At 40.7% G+C, this 26,391-nt stretch overlaps 1 long non-coding RNA gene across 1 annotated transcript in view; it reads left to right on the top strand.

The window, feature by feature from the left end:
- The window catches only part of LOC120310118, a 124,374-nt gene that overhangs the window by 10,998 nt on the left and 86,985 nt on the right, over positions 1 to 26,391 (top strand). Inside the window, exon 2 of the long non-coding RNA XR_005557272.1 lies at positions 25,757 to 25,828. This is a non-coding gene — a long non-coding RNA (uncharacterized LOC120310118). The remainder of the gene's footprint in view (positions 1 to 25,756; positions 25,829 to 26,391) is intronic.

The raw sequence follows: 26,391 nt of genomic DNA, 5'->3' as shown, positions 1-26,391 counted from the left end.
TTGGTTATTTGGGTTTTCTCCCACGTAAAATTGGAAGTGTCTTGGCGATGTTTCGACGAAGTCCCATTCGTCATCTTCAGGCTGGTGTTTCGAGGACCAATGTGTGGTCTTAGCTGTTTCTTCCTTTTAACTGCCAGTGGGGGTATGAACTGATTGGGTGGGAGCTTGGCTGTGTTCTGATTGGATAGAGGTGTGTTCTGATTGGCTTCTAATTTAAATCTATAAAATCAGAAAATAAGTACGGAGAAGAAACCAGCAACCCAGAAAATAGAAGGAAAACCAGAGAATGCTGACACAAATTTTGAGGATCTAAAGGAAGAAACCAGTGATCAGACTCAGATAAATGAAGAGTTAGAAGACACAACGATAACATTAGAAATGGAAAATACATTTTACAAACTAAGATTTCAGAACTGTGGGGAATTGGAGAAGGAGGGAGGCTGTTTAATGAATATCAACAGGCTAGCTCTTCCAAGAATGCTTCAACTAAATTGTTTCTCTTGTCTCAAATAATATACCGGTAACACAAAAATAGAGGAAGAATTATTTGATGATCCAAATGCACTGACTTGGAAAGTTAGTTGGCAAAGGAAGACAGATAGAGTAAGACTGAAGGAAATAGAAGCTTTGACCTATTAGAGGGGATGTTAAATTAGATGTTTGAATATGATTAAGAATAGATTGCTAGAAGTAGTATTATTATAACTAGATAGATAGGATTTGTAATCAGAATATAATATCTTCGTATGAAAAGGGAAATAAGAACATGTTAAGAACTTTGAATAAAGGAAGCTTTTGGTTACCCAAATATAACTTGTTCTGAAATTATAAATGATTGGGATATTTTGAACACGGATGGGGAATTAAAATTGAAAAAAGCGATAATAGGATATAGACTGAATAAATGGATAGTGAGTGCAAATGCAATTAAGATATGCTTTGGTTAGTAAAGATATTCTAAACTGATATTATTGACACTATTAGAAAAATGTAACAAATGTTGATAGGTAATTGTATATTTACTTATAACAATAAGAATTGTATTTGTCTAATGTGGAAAAATGTCTATTACCAGAAGAAGAGAGGTTGTACTGGAAGGTGTAACATTGGATTTAGTTTGCATTTGTTCATCTGTATCCATGATGCTACTAAGATAGTTGAATTGTTCCACTAATTTTAAGGTCTGTACTCCCTAATGTTAGCAGGATATTGTCTTGAACATTACTGACTTGCGTCACCTTGGTCTTGTCTTCACTATTTTTTAAGCCCACTTTGCTTGCCTCTGCTTCAAAATGCCAGTGCTCTTGCATTTTTCCCCTGAAAAGTGTTTGGAAAGTTTAAATGGAACAGATGTGTGGAATCAAATCTGTAATTCTGTATAAAACTTGATCATGCCATAGTCATGTTAAAAAGATTTGCAACTCACTTCAGTTACATATCAAAGTCTTGGTTCTAAATTATAAGTAAAGAAAATCATAAGAGAATGAGAGGGAAACATTTTAACTGGGGTTTCATTATGTCCTTAGCTCATCTCTGTAATCACCCAAAAAGTAAACTGCAGTGGCTGGGGATACTATAGGTCCATTGACATTATCTGGAGTATTCTTCTGTTTTTGTTTGTTGTGCATCAGGTGTTTCAGTTCAATCTCATTGAGTTTACATTTTGTTAGATCTACTTCCATATTTTCAGCCAAGTTTTCTTTGGAACTGATAATTATACTTTCCAACCTATAAAGTATGATTTCCAGAGTAATCAATAAGGAAGTTGGCATAGGCAGTTCAGTAGAGGTATCCAAACAGTGCTTCTGAAATATCTGCAGATTGATAGCTATACTATTCCTTATTTTATTTAATATTTTGTTATATATTGAAACCCATCATATTTGACTTACGCAACATGTTTGAAAAACTTTTAAATTTTCAAATCATTTTGAAGTAAGGTTTGGGATACTGCAATATGCAATAGCATCTGTAGTATTAATGATCATTAAACATATATTTTGATAGGAGTGCTTATGCTTTCTTTGCACCAGTGATAGCTGCTTTAATTATTGATATTGCTTGTGGAAGCTATTTTATCTTCTTAGATACCAAATCAATGTATTTAAATAGTTTAACATGTCAAATTGGTTGCCTGAAAAACCATGAGTTTTGAATACCTTGATCTTGTCAATATTGACATTAAGTCAGAAGTCCCCCATCTTTTGGGCACCAGGGGCCGGTTCCGTGGAGAGAGGTTTTTCCGTGGACCGGCAGGTGTGTGGTTTTGTGTGGTGCCTGCATCCTGCGGATGGACCTTTGCTTGTTTGTGCAGACCAGTTGCTGGCATGCCACGGCGCAGTACTAGTCCATGGACCAGGGGTTGGGGACCCATGTATTAACACCTATATTTTTATGTCAAGAAAGATATAAAGATATTATATCAAGAAAGGAACATTTGACATTGGATATTTCATGTTCAACATAAACAAAACTTCATGATCCCTTATATATCTGTTGCAGGAGTTGTATTATTTTAGCAGGAACATTTTCTGAAGCAAGTGACTTCCATAGTATTGACCAATGGATATTGTCAAATGCTGCTGCAAACTAAACTAACACAGCAACAGGCCTCTTTTTGTATCTGATGTATTCCTCAAGCAATTGTTTTAATTGGCCACCATATCCTTTTGCAGGTCAAAAATTGCATTGTTCTTCTTGAGCTAATTGTTTTCTTCTTTTCTGAAGTATTTGGTAGACAACTTTCAAAATACCCTGCTCATGACTGACAATCCCATGGTAATTCTTGCACTCTTGATTTTCTCCTTTCTTGGAAATTGGCATTATTATTGCTTGTTTCCATGAATTTGGTATTTCTTCAAACTAATAGATCTTTTGAAAGAATGAGTGGAGCCAGCAATTTATTTCTGACAAGGTATAATGTACTTTAGAGCCTGCAGTATTCATTACAAACGTGCAACTGCTTCAAGTTGTTCTGCAATGTTATTCCAATATTGTATGTATCGCATCTGCTTTGAGCGGGGTATAGATGTGCTTGTTAAGTTGGTTAGTATTGCAACACATCTTTAACTTTGCACTGGCTTTGTTTGTCTATCAAGACTAGATATTTATCCAAATCCATGCTTATATTCATCACTACAAGACAAATATCTTTGGCACATTCATTAATTATTTTTTGAAAATCATAGTATTTACTCATTTATATCCTCCAGAGGTACATGAGTGACAAATCAGCTGCTAAACATTAGTTGTAATTGTTGGCAAGTAGAATCTTGTAGTTCCACGCATTCATAAATTTAGGTGTGTCTATGTTACGAGCAGTTCATTTCTGACAGAGTTGTGATATTGGAAGTACAAGATGATGATCACAGTGGCATTTGGTCTCTGTTGTTGATTTGGCATCTATGAATGATCGTTTGAAAATAACTTTCCTATGTCAAATTTTCCAATGAGTTATTTTTTCCTTGCCAGTTGTTGCCAGCATGAAAACTTACTTCACTAATGATCAGGGTTAGTTCCTTCCATGGTAATGGAAGGAACTCATTCTATACTTGCTTGATTACATGCATTTTTCTTATTCCTGACAGAAATGCTAATTTATATAAGACTAATTGGAAGTTTCCCTATAGTTTTGAAAGCTATGGTTACTATAGCTTAGCCAGCACCCTCTATTTCTCATTTTCAGAGTAGCACAACAGCATCCAGTCATCATTGTCTGGTATGTGGACATGGTCATTTTCAATTCCAGTGAATACTAATTCTGATTATATCACAGTTGAAATTTTACATTAAAATAGTTCATAATAATTATTTTATTGGAGCTTAGTTCACACACTCCAAGTTTCTGTTTTAAAATATTTTCCTACCTTCATAATTTAGATAGTATTTAGCTAATCATATACTTTTCTTAGTACCTTGCCTTTGGTTATTTCATAGTGCTCATATGTTGGCTAAAGCATTATTCTCAAGGTGAAATTTCATTTTCATTCCCATAGGTTCATGCCTGCATTTTTGTTCTTTCAGAAGAGTCTATCCTTCTTTATTTGAACTTGGAATTGGTAACAATTGCCTACATATAGAATTCATTTATCATTTAATGAATAAAATTAGTCCAATATACAAATTTGGATTATTTATGGTGTCAAGTTATGAAATAGGAAGTACTTTCCCAAGTTTATAATGTAAGATTAATTAGCCTGAGATGTGGTAAGGAATATCTTAATGCTTACAGTGATGTTAAGAGATGATACAATGATAAGAAGCAGAATACAATAGTATAACAGTATACAATATCCTTATCTTAAAAAGGAAAATGGCAAATTAGAGTGGCGATGCTGCTACACTGACAACTGGCAAACCAGTGACAAGCATGATCCAACAGCAACCTCCTCAGATTAAGAGGGGATGAGAGAATGCCCACTGGTGCTCTGGATAGCCACTCCTAATGAGAAGACTTGAGGATAGCGGTTGCTTCGAGGGTTTGAGTGCTTGGGGATGATAGAAGCCATCAAGCTTGCAAACACGAACCTTTAAGGACACTGAGTTCAATTACCTCACTTGCTAGTCACCTTTGAATTTACAATTCTTTTATAACCAAAAGAGGTCTTCTAAATAGCAAGGCTGAAAAACTACCTGGTGAATAAAACGTCATCCCAACATGGAAGAATAATTAGTTAACAATTTAAAGGATTTAAAAAATATAAAACAAATGGTAAAAAACTAAATAAGAATTTAAGCTAAGGCAAATTTAAATGAATCAGACAAATTTGGAACATTAGAATATTTGCTAAGATTTCTAAAAAATCGAGTAAATGAAGCAATAATTCCTGGGATCACAAATTAGTCTATCAGAAAGAAATCGTTGGTTAAACGTTGAAAACAAAGCAACAATGAAACTTAAGACTTTGTAAACACAGAAAAGGGCAGTAGAGGGAACTAAATTTTGAAGAAGAAAAGTGCATCTTAAAATGAGGGATGTTTGAAACATTTCAAGGCATTTTTGAAGAATTGGGCAAGAAATATAAAACTAAATTGAGAGCAATAATTTCTGTACCTAAAAAAGTCCTTTTTGAAGATTATAAGAAAGAAGTGAAAGATGTGAAGATAACAGCATGGAAGAATTTATGGACAGACAGAGTGAAGAGGAGTTACAGATCCTAGAAATATTGGAAAATAAATAATTTGTGGACTATAACCCAAAGAGGATAGAGTGGAAATACAAATGATAAATCAAAAAGGGCCTGGACTAAGCCCCTTCTTATATTTTTTATAATAGGATTGTCCATGTGGGTCATGACAGCAGGGTCACTGCTCCCTGATCGCCCCAACTAGCTTGCCCCAACTGGCTCACCCTGGCAACTCATCATGGGACAATTCACCTTGGGAGAATGCCAGAGGTGAGAAGAACAACCACCCCCTCCCACCCCCCCTCTCTCTCCTTGCAGTGAGACTTGCCATGGGAAAATGCCAAAGGTAAAGGGAACCTCCTCCTCCTCCTCCTGTCAGAAAGGAACTGTTTTCTAGTGAGATAATAAAACGGGAAAGAAAGGCTGTATTGTAAAACTCTGCTTTAGGTGTAGATGTACTCAGCATATCTGGAGAAATTGTCCAGTAAAAATATTAAAGATTCAACAGGAGGGAGAAAGCACAGAGATAGAAGCAAGAAGACACACAGATTTCTGTGGTGAAGGGAAAGAATAAAAACAACAAAGGCATATGATTGTTGGATAGTGGGGCAAGTGAACATATTATAAATAACCCAAAACTTTTTTCCTGCCTGGGACAAGCTACCCAGGAATTTGTAAGCCTGGCAAATGGTAATTATTCTTCTGTACAAGGGCAAGGAACAGTATATGTACCATGTGTTGGTAAATCATTTGATAAGGTTTTATATGTACCAGATTTAGATCACAGTTTGCTGAATGTGTCTCATTTAGACAATGAAAGGTATGAAGTATATTTGCAAAGAGTACATGCAAGGTCATAAAGAATAACAGGGCATGTGCACAAGGTTTGAAATTGAACAATTTATATATTTTGAATCACAAAGAAACTGGTGGCAATGCAGAGACCCCATGGACAACACTCCTCCAGGTCCTCCTGTCCTCTACCATCTTCCGGAGTCCATTTAAGTTCACACCTACTGCTTCAGTGACTCCATCCAGCCATCTCATTCTCTGTCGTCCGCTTCTTCTATTGCCCTCAATCTTTCCCAGCATTAGGCCCTTCTCCAGTGAGTCCTTCCTTCTCATTAGGTGGCCAAAGTATTTGAGTTTCAACTTCAGGATCTAAAGACATCATATTGAAAGTATATCCTGTCAGCAAAAGAAGTGGTAGATCTGAAGGATATTTTCAGTTAGTGCATGCTGATTTAATTTGCCCTGTATCCCCACAATTGGAGGGGCCAAATTTCTTTGTTAACTATTGATAATTTTGCAAGGTATGGGATTTGTTATTTACTAAAAAGCAAAGCAGAAGTGTTTCAACAATTTAAGCAATGGGTAATGTTTGTAGAGAGGAGATATAATCAATATGAATGTCAACTATAAAAAGACAGAAGAACAGAATTCATGCCTAAAGTGTTTCAGCAGTCGCTGAGAAAGAAAGGCACAGCACAAGACATAGACAAACAGCCCCTACACACTGGCAAAGAATGGAGTTGCTGAGTGCAGAAATGATATCTTACAAAAAATTAAAGATGCATTACTAGCAGATGCAGGAATGAGTAAGCTGTATGAGGATGAGGCAATTTTAACTTCCAGTTATGTGATCAATAGACTATGGAGTTCAGCAATTAATCAAACTCCATATTACATATTGTATGGAAGACAACCATCTTTGGCACATTTAAGATTCTTTGGCAGCAGGGCATATATAAGTGCATATTCCAAAATAGTTAGAAAGGACAGCTAAAGGCAAGGAAATTGAAATTTATTGGTTATCAATCAGGATCAAAGGCATATAGGTTAACAGATGGACACAAAAATGTATTTATTTCAGGTTCTGCAAATTTTTCAGAACATGAGAATTGTTCTGGAAAAATATATGCCGATACTGCAATTTTAATGCCTATTAGTCAGAGGTCTCCAGTGGATGAGCATTCACATAAGTATGCTGAACAAAGGTTCTGAAAGTGGCTCAAGTCTGAGAATAGCTCAGAGAAATGTTTAGAAAATGAGATCCCTGTGAAACAGGAACAGTTTGTTCCAAGGAAGTCTGAAAGAGCAAACAAAGATGTTCTTCCAAGAAGATTCACAGGAGATGAGGTGAAGGTATGTGTCATTTTTTTTGCGGGCCTTGAAATTGCCAGGAGATATTGGTTTATCTATGACAGAACAAAAGAAATGCAAAGATTCTAACAGAAACAAAGAACTATTTAGGAGTAGAAATAAAGAAACTACAAGACGGAGAGTATATTCTAAGTAAAAAAAGAAAATATACTATTGTTGAAGGATTTGAATATTGAGGTGAAGGGAGTTAAATCAGTGTTTGAAGATAACACGGCATGTGTACAAATGGCAATAGGTGAGAGGAAACATCTTTATCTAACACCACTACTAGGTATGTTGTGCGTTGGGTACCATTTGCTGTGTACTGTGCTCTGATGCAATGCAATAATACTTAAAAGTTTAAGAACTCTTTGAATGTTCACTTTCTGCATAAAAATGACCCTAAATATGATCTGTTCTCCACGTAAATCCTAAAACTAGTTGAAGACAACCCTCTTAAAGAAATAAGTCAAAATATTTTACTTACTGTAAATGCCGGCGTATAAGACGACTTCCGCGAGTGCTGAAATCGGCGTCAAAGACGGGGGTCGTCTTATACGCCGAGTCGTCTTATACGCTGGAAATACTGGTAGTTTCCAGCGTATAAGACGACGTTCTAGGAATGTGGCCCGGCTATAACGACGGGGGTCGTCTTATACGCCAGGTCACCTTGTACGCCGGCATTTACGGTATTCATTTATTGAAGAAAAGTATTCAGAGCTAATAGAACATATTTGTGTGTGTGGCAAAAGCATATGCATCTTTGCTGTCAAAAACTGGTGTGCCTTTTTTGCACAGCAATGTTTCCGATAAGTGTTATAGCCCTGCACATTGCCTTGGAGGAATTTTAGCTTTATTTCCTTACAGAACAGCTTCAGCTCAGAAATATTGGAGATCTTCCTTGTATGAACTACTGGCGTCAGGTCATTCTACAACAAATTAGGACTCCTGTTTGGCTATTCCAAAACATTAAGTTCCATTTTAACCATTCTTTGGTCATATGGTTTGTATATTTTGGTCATTTGCTGCATCATCCACTTTCTATTGAGCTTTAGATCATGGATAAGATACCTTATATTCAGTGGTGGGATTCAGATATGTGAACAACTGGTTCTCTGTATGGATGTCGCTTCTGGAAGTCCGTTCTGAGCCTGGGCAACAAAAAATTAACTACCAGTTCTGCCGAAGTGGTGCGAACCAGCTGAATTATATTACTGCTTATATCTTGCTATAGAATTTGCTGATACAATTTAGAATTCAAAGTTGCATCAATGATGGCAGGCACAAAATATGTCACTTGTGACTAAAGAAATGCGCTAAAGAAGAGGTTCACATACTTCTGCCACACACATAATCCTAAAGATTCACCTAGCTCGGGGGTTGGCAACCTTAAACACTCAAAGAGCCACTTGAACCCATTTCCCAGAGAAAAGAAAATACTGGGAGCTGCAAAACTTGCGCGTGCACACACACAAAGAGGGGAGCTTGATTGAGTTCTCTCTCTCTCTCTCTCTCTCTCTCTCTCTCTCTCTCTCTCTCTCTCTCTCTCTCTCTCTCTCTCTCTCTCTCTCTCTCTCCAGCACTGGAGATGGATAATCCACCAATGGGTTAACTTAATCCTGCTGCCCAATCAGATCAAGTCAGCCAAACTTGCCACGCCTGTCCTGGGCCTGTTTTCCTAGTGTCGACTTGATCTTGCCCAGAACAGACGTGCATGTTTGGCTCACAGGCAGGTAGATCTTAACCTATTAGCGGATTATCCCTTTGTCTTCTAATAACTTTAACACCTTCCAATACCTTCTAGCCCTCTGAGTAGCGCTGGGAGCAGCGCTCCTCTAGAGGACTCTACCTTCATCTGATCCCCATTGAGATTCAGTAACAAATGGAAGCTTCTGTTTCTCCCTTCCCTTTCTAGCATTTCGCTGGGCTCAGTGCTGTTGCAAATCCCCCCCCCATTCCCTCCAGCTCACCTCCGATGTCGGAGCTTGCGGCTGCAGCTCCAACGGCCTTAAGGTGTCCAGATCAGCCTCGTGGAGGCTGCAGGGCCTCAGCTTGCAAATCATCGCACAGGAGGCTTCCAGCATTCCTGAAACACCGCCAATCAGCTGGGGAGGCTGTTTTGACCCCGTCTCTTTCCAAGAATCACGCATCCAGCTGAGTGAGCATTGCAGCCGTTCGGAACCGGAGGGGGTGAATGAAGTTTAGGACACGGCTGCCATTTTGCAGACCATGTGGTCATCCCCAGTCCTTGCCGGCTGCAAGGGAAGGCGGGGGGGTGGGTGGAGAAAGGGATTTCCACCCGATTTCGGCATTCGTTAACTTTCCCTTAAGGGGCATCTCCCCCTCACTGTACATCAGCCCCCGGAAAAGAATCTGTCTTAAGTAGAAGGCCCAGGCCTAGGCAGGAGCTCCACCAGTTATAGCCACCATCTTGGAGGCTTCGTCATCCTCCCAAGGCCGCCATTTGGGAGGCTCCTTGTGCTCCAGCCCAGGGCCTTACTGAGGCCTTTTTCTGATCAGGGCCCTTCCCGGGTTCCTTGTATCCAAGGATTCCTCGGGATCTTCTCTTGTCATCCGTGGAAAATCCTTTTTGTGGCATTTGTCCTTTCCTCTCTCATTTCTTGCATAGGCCCATTTAATTTAATTGGGCCCTCTGGTGTCTCTAGTCCTGGTCACCACTTGGCTAGCTGGTTAACACAGTAGTTCCCAGCCTCTGACTCTGTATTAGTTGCCATCCTTTTAAATTGCTGGCCTGGCAAGACAGCTAGCCTTACTAGCAGGCCGCAATCCATCCTCTGGGGGGAAATTATAGCGACTGCAAGTATGACCAGTCTTTTGGATACCACCAATTTGGTGACCGGGGGCGGGAGGGCAGTTTTTACCAGCCCTTGCCCTACACCCTTATTATCCAATTGATCCTTTTTCCAGGGGTACCTTCTCATGCACCTGAAGTTTTTATACCAGCATGGAGGATAACATGGCCTCCCAATCCAAGGATGCCTCCCCTCCTTCCATCCAGAAAAGACACAGGTCCTCTCGCCAAGAGGCTGCTGGTAGGATCTCAGCCAAGGTCAAACCCAAGGCTGTCTCTGGGGGGGGGGACCTCCAAATTGGCTGAGAAACAGGCCAGCAGGACACACCAGGCATTGGAAAAAGAGTTTTCAAAGGCTCAAAAACAGGCCAGGATTGCTCAGACTGAGTCCACCTTTTTTGACTTGCCTCTTGGTTTCTCTTCTTCTCCCCAGGAAGTCTGGTCACCGGTAGAGCCTTCTACTTCCTCTGGTCAGCCTAGGCTGGAATCTGACACAGATACATTCAGGTCTCCAACCACCCCACGACTATAGCAGGCCCCAGAGCCCACTTTCATGCCCACGGCTGTGGGGCTCAGAGGAGAGGAGTCAGCGCTTCCTCCCCTAGAGGATAGGCTCCAACTCCTGGTGGCTCAGGTGGTGGAGAGGGATCTCGCGGCCAGGTCTCCATTGGTAACCAAGGCAGATTCCTTGCTTTCCCTTCCTCTTTCTCGCCCAGCTCATCAGAGTTCTCACGATCCTCCCTCCCCCTCCCATTCCTCGTATAGTGGGGTCTCATTAACCCCGGAGCAGGAGCAGGCGCTTGACACCTCCTGGTCGGAGGAGGAGGAAGCGGCCCCGGATTCCCCTCCATTCAGCGGTCTATTTAATCCATCTCTCTTTCTACCCCTACTTCGCAAGGCTAGTTCTGCAGCGCACATGGGACCTGACTGGTCCGCTTCAGCGACAACTGCAACGGTTTCAGAGGCGGACCCCGTTTTCGTAGAACCGGTTGTCATGCAACACCATGTTCCCTGTCCATCATTATTCCTCAATGCAGTTAAGAAACAGTGGGCTTCCCCAGGCACCTTTCCTCTTCCAGGTGGGAATGATAAAAAGTTATTTAGCATGGCCTCAGATTTAGCAAAGGCACTGGACATGCCCACAGTGGATGAGCCCCTGTCCCACCTCTTCTCCCCTACCACTATTTCAGGGGATATGTCTGAGGCATTAAAAACTGAGGAACGCAGTTCAGAACTGGCATTTAGAAGGAAACACCAGGCAGCGGCATGGTCTAATAGGGCTTCTACTTCAGCCTCGTTTTTCACTAGATCCGCCCTCATCTGGCTTCGGCAGCTCCAGGCCAGGATCCCCCCGGACGATGTCCGCACACATTAGGACCTGAGCAAGTTAGTGGCCGCGACGGAGTACACTTCTGATGTGATTCTACACGCTGCATGGTTTTCCCCAGTCCTTGGCGTCCAACGTGACAGCCCATCACCTGCTATGGCTAAGACACTGGCAGGCCAAGTGGTGTTTGGCAGGGTAGCAAATTATTTGGGGATGCTTTAGCCCCATTTCTGACTGAGAATAAGGATAAAAAGAAAATTCTGGCCCACCTTACCAAACGGTCCGATATGTGGACTAATCTTTATAACCATGATAGTTCTTTCAATCTGCCCCTACTCCTTCAATTACGCAACCTTCATGACCCTTCTCTCCCAGGCAAGACCGTCCGGTCGATAGACTGGCCTCGAGACCCAGGCAACAGTTTCAGTCCAAATGGCCCTTTCGTGGTGGGGGACGTCCATTCCGCAGGAAGTTACTCCTGAGTGGATCCTCTCATAGGGGGCAGACTGCCCATATTTGTCGCTCAGAGGGAGGTCACCACCACAGATGCTTCATTTCTTGCCCCCAATCAAAAAACTCACTAAGAAAGACTTCCGGTGGTCAGTGTCGATGATGGCGGCTACATTGTAGCCGTCCTCCTGGGACGGCGTCAGAACCGCGGAGCACAGCGGATACCAGCTGTCCCGCGGCTCGAAATCCCCCTCCCGGGCGAAGGGAGGGGGTAGAGAAGTACACGAATAGAAGTAGAGCCTCTTAAACCCCCCAGGACTTTTCTTTTTTGGGGGTGAAAAGAGAGCTCCCTCGGAGTTCGTGTTGCCTCCGCCTCCCAGCTGTTTTTGTTTCTTCGGAAACAAAGTGAAACGCCGCTACCATCTCCGCGCCTAAAATGATCGGGTGAGTGATTTTTAAAGCGGACAGAGCCGGATAAAGGATTTTACTTATTGAGTTTTATTTGCTTTTTAGTCTATGTTGATTTCTTTTTCTTTTGTTCTTTGTTGGTGTGGAGAGTGAAAGTAAAATGGCGATTTGAAAGTGTTTTTTTTTTTCGGAAAGAAGCGAGTTAAACGGAATGTAATGGACTATATAGTTCTTTCTTTTTTAAACTTTCTAAACCTTTTTTTGAAAGTGGTTTTGTGGTTTTAAAGTTTCTTTTGGACTCTCCTTTGTTCTTTTTTAATTTTTGAGGATTTTAGTACTTTTTTTTTAAGAAGGAAGAAAGAGGGAACAAGATCTTTTTAAAAAATGGCTTCAAAGAGGCAAGCAGTTCCTACAGTTCCTAAGGTGGCTTCTTCTCCTGCAATCTTACCAGTACAACAACCTAAAGCTACACCACCATCTTCTCCTCCTTTGCCAGTATTATCTGTACAAGATATGAAAGATATAATGGGAAATGCTGTATCCCAAATCAGAGAGGAAATGAAGGAGCTTCTAGATCAGAACAAATCTGAAATTAGAGGGGAAATGAAGGAGCTTTTAGATCAGAACAAAACTCAAATTAGAGGAGAAATGAAGAACCTTTTAGAGCAGAATAACACTATTTTGAGGCAAGATATAGTTATGGCTCTATCAGGATTGCTCTGTGGTTGAGAATTGCCTCTGTGGTTGGTGAAGCATTCTAGATCCAAGATAAATTTGAAGGTATGGAAAAAAAGATGGAAATCTCACAAGATGATATTGCTATGTCTCAGTACAGGGAAATGGAATATGCCTTAAGAATCAGGGGTTTGAAAGAGGATATGAATCAAGATTTGATAGAGATTGTGGTTAATGACCTTGCCGTCGTTTTGAATAGGGAGAAAGATGGATTACGTAGAGAAGTGGAAAAAATTTACAGAGTTAACTCCTGGGTCGCAAAACAGAAGAACCTACCAAGAGATGTGGTGATTTATTTTGCAAAGAGATCTCTGCGCAATGAAATCATACAAGCTTTTTATAATAAGAGGTTCCACATTGCTGCTCAAGATGTTATCATTTTAAAGGAGATCCCATCTAAAATTTTAAGAAATAGAAAAGACTTTGCTTTTTTAGCTAATGAACTTAAAACAAGAATGATGCCATTCAGATGGGAGATTCCGATGGGTATTGTTTTGAGCCATGCGGGGACGCGTTATAGACTTAACACAGTCACTAAAGCAAAGGAGTTTTATACTTCGGTCCTGGGAGCAGGCTCATCGTCATCCATGATGCAGAAAGTTCTGGATGCTAAAGAGGTGGAACAGCAGTCTGAAGGATTAGGTGTGATGGTTGCTGGAAAGTCACAGACGGAATGGTTGCGACAAACAGAGATCAAAGAGCAAAGAATGACCCGTGCAGCACATAGATGCAAGGAAAAGGAACAACAAAAGAAAGAAGTTAAAGAATCTCTCCAAGAAAGTGTTTCGTTGCCGGTGGGAGGAGCAAGACCCAAGAGTTCTGCAACACATTCTTCAATGGCAGACCTTCAGGCAGTCTTCTCCAGGCTTTTGGTTAAGGGAGATGGTAAAGCTCCTGACTTGGAATGCTAACGGCCTTAATTCCCCACAAAAGAGAAAGAAAATCTTTCACTACTTAAAGCAAGATAATAATGATATTATTTGTTTGCAGGAAACACATATTTTACTTAAAGATCAAAAATATTTAGTCAATTCTCGTTTGGGATCTCATTTTGTATCTTCTGCTCCTGGGAAAAAAGGGGGTGTAGTCATTTATGTTAAGCAAAACTTATCAGTCTGCTTGGTAGAATCTGATCCTCAAGGGAGATATGTTAATGATTGAAGTTGGTTTATATGGTAAGAAAATACTTATAGTGGGACTGTATGCACCAAACCAACAACAGGAACAATTTTATAGATTGTTGCATCAGAAACTAACTTTTTTGGATTATAGATCTGTGATATTAATGGGAGATTGGAATGGTGTGTTAGATATACAAAGAGATAAAAAAGGATCTTCCACTTTTTTTAATCAGGCTAAACTACCCAAAGCTTTTTTTGACTTGAAAGAGGACTGGGAGCTGCGAGACTACTGGCGTGAACGTAACCAGGAGGAGAGAGACTTTACTTTCTTTTCAGATAAACATCAATCCTTTTCAAGAATTGACTTTTTTATTACAACTGATTTATATTTTAGGGTAAAGAATGTAAAAATTTTTCCTAGGACGTTGACGGATCACAGTCCAATTTGGATGGAGTTGGTTGATGAAAAAGAGGAGAGGAGATCGTGGAGGGTGAATGAGAATTTATTTAGACAAGAAAAGAATATTCAAAAATTAAAGGAACATCTAAAGGACTATTTTGTTTTAAATATGCATAAAGGAACTTCAATGTCAATGGTATGGGATGCAGGTAAAGCCTTCATGCGTGGGATTTTGATACAAATGAATAGTGCTCAGAGACAAAAGCAGATTCAGAAACGTAAGGATTTGGAAGACGAGATTAAACTAAAAGAAAAATCTCTAATTCTAAATCCCACAGATGAAAAGGTTAAAGAATCTATAAAATTGCTCAAAACACAATTTAATATGTTGATGGCTGATCAAACCGCAACTAACTTATTGTATATGAAACAAAATACATTTTGTAATGCCAATAAACCAGGGAGATGGTTGGCTTACCAATTGAGAAAGAAACAGAGACAGAGAATTATAGATAAAATAAATTATAATGGTAAATTGGTGTATCAGAAGGAGTTGATTAAGAAATCTTTTTTAGATTATTATCAAAAACTATATAAGAGTACTAACGTACAAACTTTAGATATAAATAATTATTTAAGTGAAGCCAACTTCCCCAAATTAACAGAAGATCAGAAACAAGAAATTAATGGTTTAATTACTAGTGAGGAAATTGTGACAGTGATTAAGGAATTAAAATTAGGTAAAGCACCGGGTATGGATGGCCTGACATCTATTTATTATAAAACTTTGCTAGAAGAGATGATTCAACCCTTATGTGAGCTTTTAAATAATATATTACAGGGTTTAGAGACTCCTCCGTCATGGGGCAGAGCCTTTATATCTTTAATTCCAAAAGAAGATCAAGATTTTACTTTACCAGAGAATTATAGACCTATATCTCTTTTAAATGTAGATTATAAGATTTTTGCAAAAATCTTAGCCAATAGGCTTATGAGGGTTTTGCACCAGCTTATACATAAGGATCAAACGAGTTTTATAACTGGTAGGTATATGAAGAATAACATTAGACAAATTATTAACTTACTAGAATATTTAGATAAGAATAACCAAGTTTCTGCAGGACTGATATTTTTAGATGCTGAAAAAGCTTTTGACCAATTGAATTGGCAGTTTATGTTAAGATTAATTGAGGATATGAACTTTGGAAAAAAAATTTTACAAGCTCTTGGTGCTATATATCAAAAACAAATGGCACAACTTATACTCAATGGGGGTTTGTCAGAGGTTTTCACAATAGAAAAAGGGACAAGACAGGGATGTCCATTGTCACCACTACTGTTTGTTTTAACTTTGGAAATTCTGCTGATTAAAATTCGAGAATCCCAGGAAATAAAAGGAATAGAAGTTAATAAAAAAGAATATAAACTAAGAGCTTTTGCAGATGACTTGGTGGTTACCCTGTCCCAACCTACTTATTCTGTAGTAGAGTTGTTACAATTGATTTACCAATATGGACGGGTTTCGGGTTTTAAAATTAATAATAATAAGACTAAAATATTACCCAAAAATATGACTAATTTGGATAAGCAGACTCTGGTTAACTTGACAGACTTTGAAGTTGTTGATAAGATAAAATATTTGGGGGTCACTTTATCTGTTTCTAATGTAAAATTGTATAAAAATAATTATGAAAGGTTGTGGGTCAGGGTACAAAGAGATTTGAAAAATTGGGAGAAGTTGCAATTATCCCTTATGGGAAGAATTGCGGTGATTAAAATGAATGTCCTGCCAAAGTTTCTCTTTTTATTTCAAATGATACCTATCTTAAAGAATGAGGTTAATTTAAATGAATGGCAGAAAGGTATCAATAAATTTATTTGGCAGGGAAAAAACCAAGAGTAAAGCTTAAAATTATGCAAGATATTCGTGAGAGAGGTGGACTCAAGGTACCGAATTTGAAATTGTATTATGATGCTGTGGCTTTAACATTACTTAGTGACTGGGTTAATTTAACAAATGTAGAAATACTCCACTTGGAGGGTTGGGATTTACTTTTTGGATGGCATGCCTATTTAACTTTTAATAAAAAAGTTGATTGGGTTTTTAAATCTCATATTATAAGGATTTCTTTACTTCAGGTTTGGAGGAAATATTATAAAAGTGATTTTAAAATACCATTATGGGCTATACCTTGGCATGCGATAGAGGGGATAAGGAGAGGAGTTAAGATGGATAGTGTTTCTTATGCACAATTACTCAGATGGGATGGTAAAAATTGGCAGTTAAAATCTTTGGAAGATTTAGCACATGAAAATATTACATATTCATGGTTCCAGTATAGACAAATAGTGGATAGATGGAAGATAGATCGTAATATGGGTTTGCTTAGAGAAGATGAAAATCTTTTTAAACAAGCAAAAGACCAAAGGCGAACTCATTAAGAGAATTTATGGGGTGCTAGTAGAACTGGATTCAGAACCAGAACTAATTAAAGAATGTATGATTAAATGGGCACAAAATTTTGGTGAACCAGTTCTACTAGATACCTGGGAAACCATCTGGGTGAGGAATGTTAAATTTACACAAGCCCAGAACTTAAGGGAGAATTTTTACAAAATGTTTTATAGATGGCACCTTGATCCACAAAAAATGTCTCGTATGTATCCTGACTTACAGCCTAAATGTTGGAGATGTGGTTGTTTGGATGCTACTTATTATCATATTTGGTGGTCGTGTAAAAATATAAAAGCTTTTTGGATTAAGATATGGTGGAATATTCAAAGAATTTTTAGAAGGAGCGTAAAATTTACCCCACAATTTTTTTTTGTTGGGTATCGTTACTGATTGTGATGCTGAGGTTATACTGATGTTAAATTTAATCACAGCCGCAAGGTTGTTAGAAGGGCAATACTGGAAGAAGGAATCTTTGCCTACCTCGCAAGAATGGTTTTTTAAAGTTTCTTATTTGGCGGAAATGGCAAAGATTTTGGCTTTTTTAAAGGATCAATCGCAAGAGAAGTTTTTTGCGGTATGGGAAAAATGGATAGATTTTATACAACATAAGTTGGCTATAAAAATATTATTTAGTTTTTTAATAACTTATATATAAATCTTAATATTTTATAGATTGTATTTTTTTCTTCTTTTTCCTTATATTTCTTATTTTTATTTTATCTTATCTTACTTCTTTATATATATATATATATCTTTTCTTCTTTCTTTTCTTTTTTATTCTTTTTCTTTTTAAGCATTTTTCTTTTTTAATATTTATGCTTTTTTACATATATATTGTTAATTACCTTATAAGTTTATGTAATGTATTTAGATATATTTATGGTTTATACTTTTTTAATCTTTTTTAAAGATTTTTAGAAATTTTAATTAAGCCTATATTCAGCTCTGGGAAGGTTGGGGGGATGGAGTGGGAGGGTTGGGGTGGTTGGGTAGGGTTGTTTTTTGTTTTTTGTCTTTTCTTTTCCCTATTTGTAAAAATTTTAAAAATTTTCAATTAAAAAAAAAACCTCACTAAGAAAAGATCTCATGCAGGAGCCCGTCATTTATTAGACATAAGGGCCATAGAACTGGTACCTCCGGCTCAACGGGGTTGCGGATTTTACTCCATTCTTATTGTAGTCCCCAAGTCCTCAGGAGGATGGAGAGCAATCTTAGACCTAAAAGGCCTGAACTTTTATCTGGCATACCGAAGGTTCAAAATGCAAACACTTCAGTCCATCTTAGGCAGCATCAAAAAGGGGGACTTTCTAACGTCCGTAGACCTCACAGAGGTATACTTACACATCCCTATCGTTCCCGGCCACCGCCAGTTTCTCAGATTCAGCTACATGGGGCATCATTATCAATACAGGGCACTCCTGTTCGGGCTGTCGGCCGCAAGGGTGTTTTCCAAGGTCCTGGCGGTCCTAGCCGCACACCTGAGATTGATGCCAGTTCGGGTGCAAAGTTACCTGGATGACATCTTAATCCAGTCGTCTTCTTCCCAGGGGGCTCAGTCAGACCTGAGACTAGTGATCAAGGTCCTGCAGAGTCACAGCTTTTCGGTCAACTTCAAGAAAAGTCAGACGGTCCCATCGACCAGACTGTTCCACTTAGGAGCCATAATAGACACAATAGAATGTCGGGTTTATTTGTCCCAGGAATGCAGGGACAGCATATGGGACCTGGTTTTCAAGGTCTGCAGGGACAGGACTCTGTCGCCTTCCAGTCTCTCCAAGCTTTTGGGAAAGATGATATTATGCATCTCGATCGTTCCCTGGGCCAGGTTACATTCACGGACTCTCCAGTTGTTTCTGCTTCCCTACCAGAGAAAGGGTACCAGCACTTCTACCCGAGAGGTAAGGATTTCACCACAAATTCTGCGCTCGCATAGATGGTGGATCTATCCCAATATGGCCAGAGGGTCTCTTTTCAAGGAGCCTGGTCGGCTCACGGTCACGACAGACGCCAGCCTGTTCAACTGGGGGGCACACTATCAGTCGCAGTGGGCCCAGGGACGTTGGTCTCGGTCAGACCTGAGACACAATATCAACTGGCTGGAACTCAGGGCCATACATCTAGCCCTTTGTCACTTCTGCCACAGCATTGCGAGACAACACGTGTTAGTCCTCACAGACAACGTGGCAGCAAAGGCCCATGTGAACGGGCAGGGGGGTACCCAATCCTATGCCCTCCTAACCGAGGCCCAGCTGCTGGGCTCCTGAGCAGAGACCAACCTCATCTCAATCAGGGGAGACCACATTTCGGGAGAGGCAAACAAAAGAACAGACTTGATGAGCAGGTCAACCGTAGACCACTTGGAATAGCGTCTGCACCCGAATGTATTCAGGGAAATCACCCACAGATTCGGTCACCCCATCACAGATCTGTTCACCTCCCAGACAAACAACTCCCGCGATTCTTTTCGCGCTTCCCAACTCAAGGGGCAGAGAGAGTAGATGTCCTTCGGGTTCCATGGCCGGAAGGTCTCCTCTATGCCTTCCCCCTCTTCCTCTTCTCCTGGCGGTCATCCGCAAGCTTCTGCAAGGGAGGGTAGAGATTCTCTTGATAGCCCCTTACTGGCCGCGGAGACCTTGGTTCACCAACCTAGTCGGCCTTTCCCTGTCACGCCCTTGGAAACTTCCTCCGGACCGGGTATCACTAACTCAGGGGGATCTGATTCACCTGGACCCTCAATGGCTCCAGTTAGCCGTATGCACTAGCCATATGGCACTTGAGCGCCAGCTCCTATCCCGGGAGTCCTGTTCGCCAGAGCTCATTGCCATAATCCAGGCATCTCGTAGACTGGCTACCAACTGCATCTATGATGACACATGGAAGAATTTTTGCCGGTAGTGTTCCACTCGCCACCTGCCTTTATCGGAATTGACCATTCCAAATATTTTGGACTACTTACTCGAGTGTCTGAATAAAGGATTAGCATCTAACACATTGCGCAGACAGGTAGCAGCCCTCTCTACATTGATTACTTGCGACACTGTTAGTTCTCTGGGTCAACATCCCTTGATCCGTTCTTTCCTCAAGGGCACAACTAATACTAGGCCTCCTGTCGTCCATAGATATCCCTCATGGGAATTGCCTTGGGTCCTTCAGGCTCTCACAAAAGCTCCTTTCGAACCCCTCAGTTTGTGCAACATGAGATCCTTATCCCTCAAGGTTGCCTTCTTGGTAGCCATCACTTCGGCCCAGCATATTTCTGAGATGGCAGCATTCTCAGTCAGGGATGATTTATGTATTTTTCACCGGGACCATGTTATCCTTTGCTTAGACCCCACCTTTTCCCCCAAAATCAGCTCTCTTTTTCACAGGGCTCAGGATATCATTCTCCCTGATTTCTGCCCTAATCCTTCCCACGATCTGGAAGATCAATGGCATTCCCTGGACGTATCTCGAGCTCTCCGTTATTATATCAAGCGGACGGCTACCTTCCGCAGCTCTGAGGCACTTTTTGTCTCATTCCACCCTTCTTCCAAGAGTTGGAAGGTCTCGGCCTCCGTGATCGGCTGGTGGATAAGAGCCTGCATTGCGGGGGCATACCAGTCTGATTCCTTGCTGGTTCCATGTCATGTCACGGCCCACTCTATGCGTAGTGAAGCCGCATCTGTGGCTTGGGCCACTCAGGCTTCCATTGAGGAGGTGTGTAGGGCGGCCATGTGGTCTTCCCCTTCGTCGTTCATACGGCATTACAAACTGGACAGGTACGCATCCGCTGAGGCCTCCTTTGGCAGGAGGGTTCTGCAACAGGTAGTCCCCTGTGACATGGTTCCAAACTTGCCCACTTCCCTCCCGTAAGGACAGTGGGCTTTGGTATGTCCCATTGGTGGATTATCCATCTCCAGTGCTGGAGAAGGGGCGTTGTCTTACCTGAATGCCTTTTCTCAGCACGGAGATGGATAATCAACACCCACCCATTTAGGTCCTTAGGCCTAAGGTTAGTTTCTATGAGCCAACACATCATGCTGTCAGTCAGTAGCTGCGCCCTCGTCGAGACTGGGAAAACAGGCCCAGGACAGGCATGGCAAGTTTGGCTGACTTGATCTGATTGGGCAGGAGGATTGAGTTAACCCATTGGTGGATTATCCATCTCTGTGCTGAGAAAAGGCGTTCAGGTGAGACAACGCCCCCCTCCTCTTCCCTCTCCCTCTCTTTGTCTCCCTCCCCCTCTCTCCCCCCTTTCTCCAATCTTCTGCTCACCTGGCAAGCTGGCTTTCTCCAACAAGCTGATGCACATTCTTATTGGGTTGGCTCTTTCCTGCCCTTGGTCTGCCAATCCTCTTCCACCACTGAGAGAGAAGGGGGGGGGAGAGAGGGAGGGAGAGAGAGCTGCTGCTTTCTGCTGCTTCCTGCTTCCTGCTAAGATGCAGCAAAGGCAGGAGCCCCACCCAATAAGCTTGTCAGCTTATCCGAGCACAGCGTGAGGCCACTCTCTTTTTTACACACACACGGGGGGAGGGAAAGCGCAAGTGTCTCTTTGTCTCTGTCTCTCTCTCTGTGTGTAAATGGCGGAGGAGGCTAGGAGCCACAGGGGAAAGCTCAAAGAGCCACATGCGGCTCCGGAGCCGCGGATTGCCGACCCGTGACCTAGCTTAATGATTGTCATTCACTTCTTCATACATTGATAGTAGATCTTTCCTACTAGAACCATATTTACTCAAAAGGGAGATGACCCTGAATTTAACATATTTTCACCCTAAAAGAGAAGGCTTAAAAAAAGATACAGAATTACAGATAACCGTTGCTTAATATCTAATCGTTCAGTGACTGTTCAAAGTTATAATGGTTTTTAAAAAGTGGACTTGCGACCATGGTCACATGATAAAATTTTTGAGATTGCCTGCATTTACAACTGTCCATCACAAGTCCCCCTGCTGAACATTATTGTCTTTGCCTGCCCCCCTCCACTAGGCTCACCATCTTGGCTATGCATGGGGAAATGTTCCATAGGCCAATGATGGCAGCCCAGAGTATGAGGGTCATAAGCAAGATGGGCCTGGGGGAATGTGGAGTGCTTCTTATTTGGTAAGGTACCAATGGAATATGGCATGAGATGGGCTCCTAAGCAGGTGCTTCTTGCTGCAATGTGGCTCAAAGACTCCTTGCAATAGTTTTGAGACTACTTGAGGCAAAAAAAAAAAAATCCCCAGAGGGTGCATCCAGAAGCCCCTCAAGCCATGGTGTGGCAAACAGTACCAGAACCACGTGGCTTGGAGATTTCTTACTGAGCCATAGTTCTGGGCCATCTTTGTGCACTGCAGCAATGGTGCTTATTGGTATGTTCCAGCTCAGGAATTCTATGCCATGCTTCAGGTCTTGAGACAGCACTCCTTAGTGGAGGTAGTAAGCCCAGCAAAGGGTAGGAATAACATGATAGTGAGAGAATACAGTGGCCAATTTAGGCTGTGCAGGGCAGGCAAAAAAGATCAGAAATTGGGGGAGAGGGGGGATATAGATGGGTGGAGCAGTTGAAGGGAGCAGTCTCTTGCCTTGGAAGAACCAATTACAATTGTGGTACTAGCAAGAGACACTATATCAGGAGTCCCCAGCCTGTGGGCCATGGCCCATTACCAGGCCATGGCCTCTGGGTCACTGGGCCATGTGAAGGGATGGCTAGTGCACATGTGTGTATACTTATCCACCCCCACACCACTATGAGTGTCCCTTGGTGCTAGCACCACCCCGAGCATCCCACCGGCACTACTGCTACCCCAAGTGTCCCGCCGGCGCTAGCACTGCCCTATGCCGAGTGTCCCATCGGCATTAGCACTGTCCCGAGAGTCCCACTGGCATTAGTGCCACCCCACGTTAAGCATCCCACCTAGCACTAGCACCTCCCTGAGCATTCTGCAACACTAGCGCCTCCTCCAGCATCCTGCTGGCACTAGTGCCACCACATTTATAGCACTCGGGCACAGACCTGTTTGTGTGTGCACATGTGCTTGTGCACGGCCCATTTGTGCATGCATATGCACATATAATGGTGCCTGCTCCCTTTCTGGGCCACCAAACCAAAAAGGTTGGTTTTAGATAAGTGACCATCCAGTCTCACCTACAGTGATGAAACACCTATAACTTCTGACAGCAAGCTGTTCCACTGATTAATTGTTTTTTTAAAAACAAGGTTGTTTTTTAAAATGTCCAATTTGGGTATAAATCAGAGGATTTGCTTGTGGATAAGGGACTTTCTGACAGGTAGGCCACAGACAGTAAGGATGGGATCTCACCATTCCTCTATTCTGATATTAAGCACAGGAGCCCCCCAGGTTTGTGTGCTAAGCCTTTTCCTTTATTCCTTGTATACGCATGACTGCACCCCACTGTATAACACCAACACAATTATTAAATTTGCGGATGACACAACAGTGGTGGGGCTTATTAATAAGAACAATGAGTCTGCTTACAGGAAGGAGGTACAAGGGCTGACATTGTGGTGTAATGAAAATAATCTCACACTCAACACCACAAAAACTAAAGAACTTATAATTGACTTCAGGAGGAAGAGAGGTGTACATCTACCATTGTACATAAATGGTGAGGAGGTGGAGAGGATGGGTAGTTTTAAATTTCTGGTCACTTATATCTCAGAGGACCTCTCATAGACTATGAATGTTAACATGCTTGTGAAGAAGGCACAGAAGAGGCTGTACTTCCTGAGAATGCTCAGGAAGATAAATCTATCACAGCATCTACTTCTGTCCTACTATCACAGCACCATTGAGAGTGTCCTGACATACAGCATTCTTGCATGGTATGGGAGCAGTTCTGTAGCGGACAAAAAAGCTCTACAGAGAATTATTAAAACTGCCCAGAATATTATCGGACTCCAGCTACCAGCCCTGGACAACATCTTCGAATCTCGTTGTTTGAGGAAGTTGCATAACATTCTCAGAGACTCTTCCCATCCTGCTTACAATCTCTTTGGACTGTTGCCTTCTGGCAGAAGATATAGAACATTTAAAACTCAGACCACACATTTCCTGAATAGTTTTTATCCCAGAGCTATAATTACACTTAATAATGAACTAAAGGGCCACCACCAGTGAACTGTTCGACAGTATTATTTGGTCTGTTGGGTGGATGTTTGGGCGGTTTTAGGGGTGGGGAATTATGGTGAGTGGGAATGTGTTTGGGGATTATGTGTGTGGGACTTGGTCTTTGGGTGTCACGCAAATTTCGTTGTATGTGTATACTGTGTATAAACATACAATGACAATAAAGTTTATTTATTTATTTATTTACTGTTAGGACGTTTCTCCTTAATTCCAGATTGCTTCTCTCCTTGATTAGTTTCCATTCATTGTTTCTTGTCCTGCCCTTTGATGCTTTGGGAAATAAGTTGACTCCTTCCTCTTCATGGCAGCCTCTCAAATACTGGAATACTGCTATTGTGTCTCTCCTAGTCCTTCTTTTCTCTAGATTAGCCAAACTCAAATCCTGCAACTATTCTTCATATGTTTTCGTCTCCAGGCCTTTAATCATTTTAGTTGCTAAGAACCAGGTAGTAATGAATATCATATTGAGCATAGAGGATTTTCAGTAGATATTCTAAGCTTCTGTGAAATAGTTCTTGGCAAGTTTTCTCAGAAGTGGTTTACCATTGCCTTGTTCCTAGGGCTGAGAGTCTGTGAATGATCCAAGGCCATTCAGCAGTCTTTGTGCCTAAAATGAAATTAGAACTTGCCTTAGTATCGTAGATTTTACCCTGATACCTTTACCACTATACCAGACTGGTTCTCTTCTGAATTGTTACTGACTTTGAAATTTGAATAATGATGCATTTGAATTAGCTGCATTTTAATGCACAATTTGGTTTGGGTCCTACATTGTATGATGTTGACATAGGTATTTAGTTATTAGTTATTTGTTACCAATGAGCATCATGTGATCTTAACTGCATAATGTGGTCTTCCAATTTTTCCATAAAAAAGTTCGTTTGGTCATTTTGTCTGCCACTATATTTTACATAAACAATAAATATTTGTGAATACTGAACTCTGTGGAAACTAATTTTTGTGTGATGGAACACTGTAGAATGATTTATATGATTCTCAAATGTAGATTTATTTTAGTATATTATCAACTATTTCTTTATTCTTTGGAACATATATTTGAATAAGAAAATAACTGGTTTAATACAGACATTTATGGAAAGATCAAGAGAAGTTAAAAATGATTATTTTTGTGGTTTTTAAAGATCTTATGTAATTGAGGCACTAAGAAATAAATCATAGAGGTATTGGTATTAGAATGCTTACAAAAATAATAGCAGTTCAAGTGGTCCTCACTTAACCATTCATGCAGCGATTGTTCAAACTTATGACACCACTGAAGGAGTGATACTTATAACTGGTCCTCATACTTGAAAGGGTCACAGCATCCCTGTGGTCATGTGATTGCCATTTGTGAACTTCACTGCCAACTTTCAATGAGGTTGAAAATGGTGACCACATAACATCACGCTTAAGCACATTCTGGGATTTACTATTGGCAACTTGAATAGTTGGAACTGCCATCACTAAACTGCATGGGATATCACTCTTTACAGCTGTGTCACTCAGCAATGGAAATTTGACTCCAATTACAGTAGTAAAGTGAGAACTACCTGTGAGTAATTAGGCTGCTCTCTTTAAGAGATAGTACTGTAATAGTAGTGGAAGAGAAATTGTAGCTGCCTAATCTCTCTGTTGAACTGATCCTCTTGTGCTGTTTTGGTTCTCATGTAGATGGAGGAAGCGAGGAGCCACAAGATCGAAGGCAGGCAAGCATAGATTATTGTCCGAGTCATTCTGGACAAGGTAAGTAAACAAATGAATTTCATGTGTTCTTGCATTTCATTTTATATGAGATGTTTAATATTTATTTTCATTTGAAAGTATAATCAGCAATAATTCATGTTTTAAAAAAATTCTGACTTTCAAAGAGAGAAATGAAATGCTGTACATGCTTATCCCAAATTCTTTCTCCTAAACAAGAAATATTTATTTATTTACTTACTTACTTACTTACTTACTTACTTACTTAACTTACTTAATCTATCTTGTTTTTTGCCCTTCTTGCCAGGAGGTGACTCTATTGGTTAATACACAGGCTTTATTAAGAATATCTCAAAAATAATTAAACATGCAAAAGGTTCACAGTAAATTGAATGTTGGTAAGCTATGATTCCTGAGAAAATACCTCTTCAAAATATAGCTCAATTAATCTGTCTTGAAATTAGTGGAGTATTCTGAAGAAGGAATATTTTTTCACTTCACTTAATCAGCTCTGTGTCAGCTATCTGTATATTTTCTTTTTGTGTTCCTCTTTATACTGAGTTTTTGGGTTTTAACCAGCTACATTCATATAACATTGTTTTGAA

The sequence above is a fragment of the Crotalus tigris genome, unplaced genomic scaffold (genome assembly GCF_016545835.1).
Source record: "Crotalus tigris isolate CLP2741 ecotype Arizona unplaced genomic scaffold, ASM1654583v1 scf7180000018124.1459596, whole genome shotgun sequence".
NCBI classification, from domain to species: Eukaryota; Metazoa; Chordata; class Lepidosauria; order Squamata; family Viperidae; genus Crotalus; species Crotalus tigris.
Note: the sequence above shows the minus strand (reverse complement) of the source record. Positions and strands in the feature narration are given on the sequence as shown.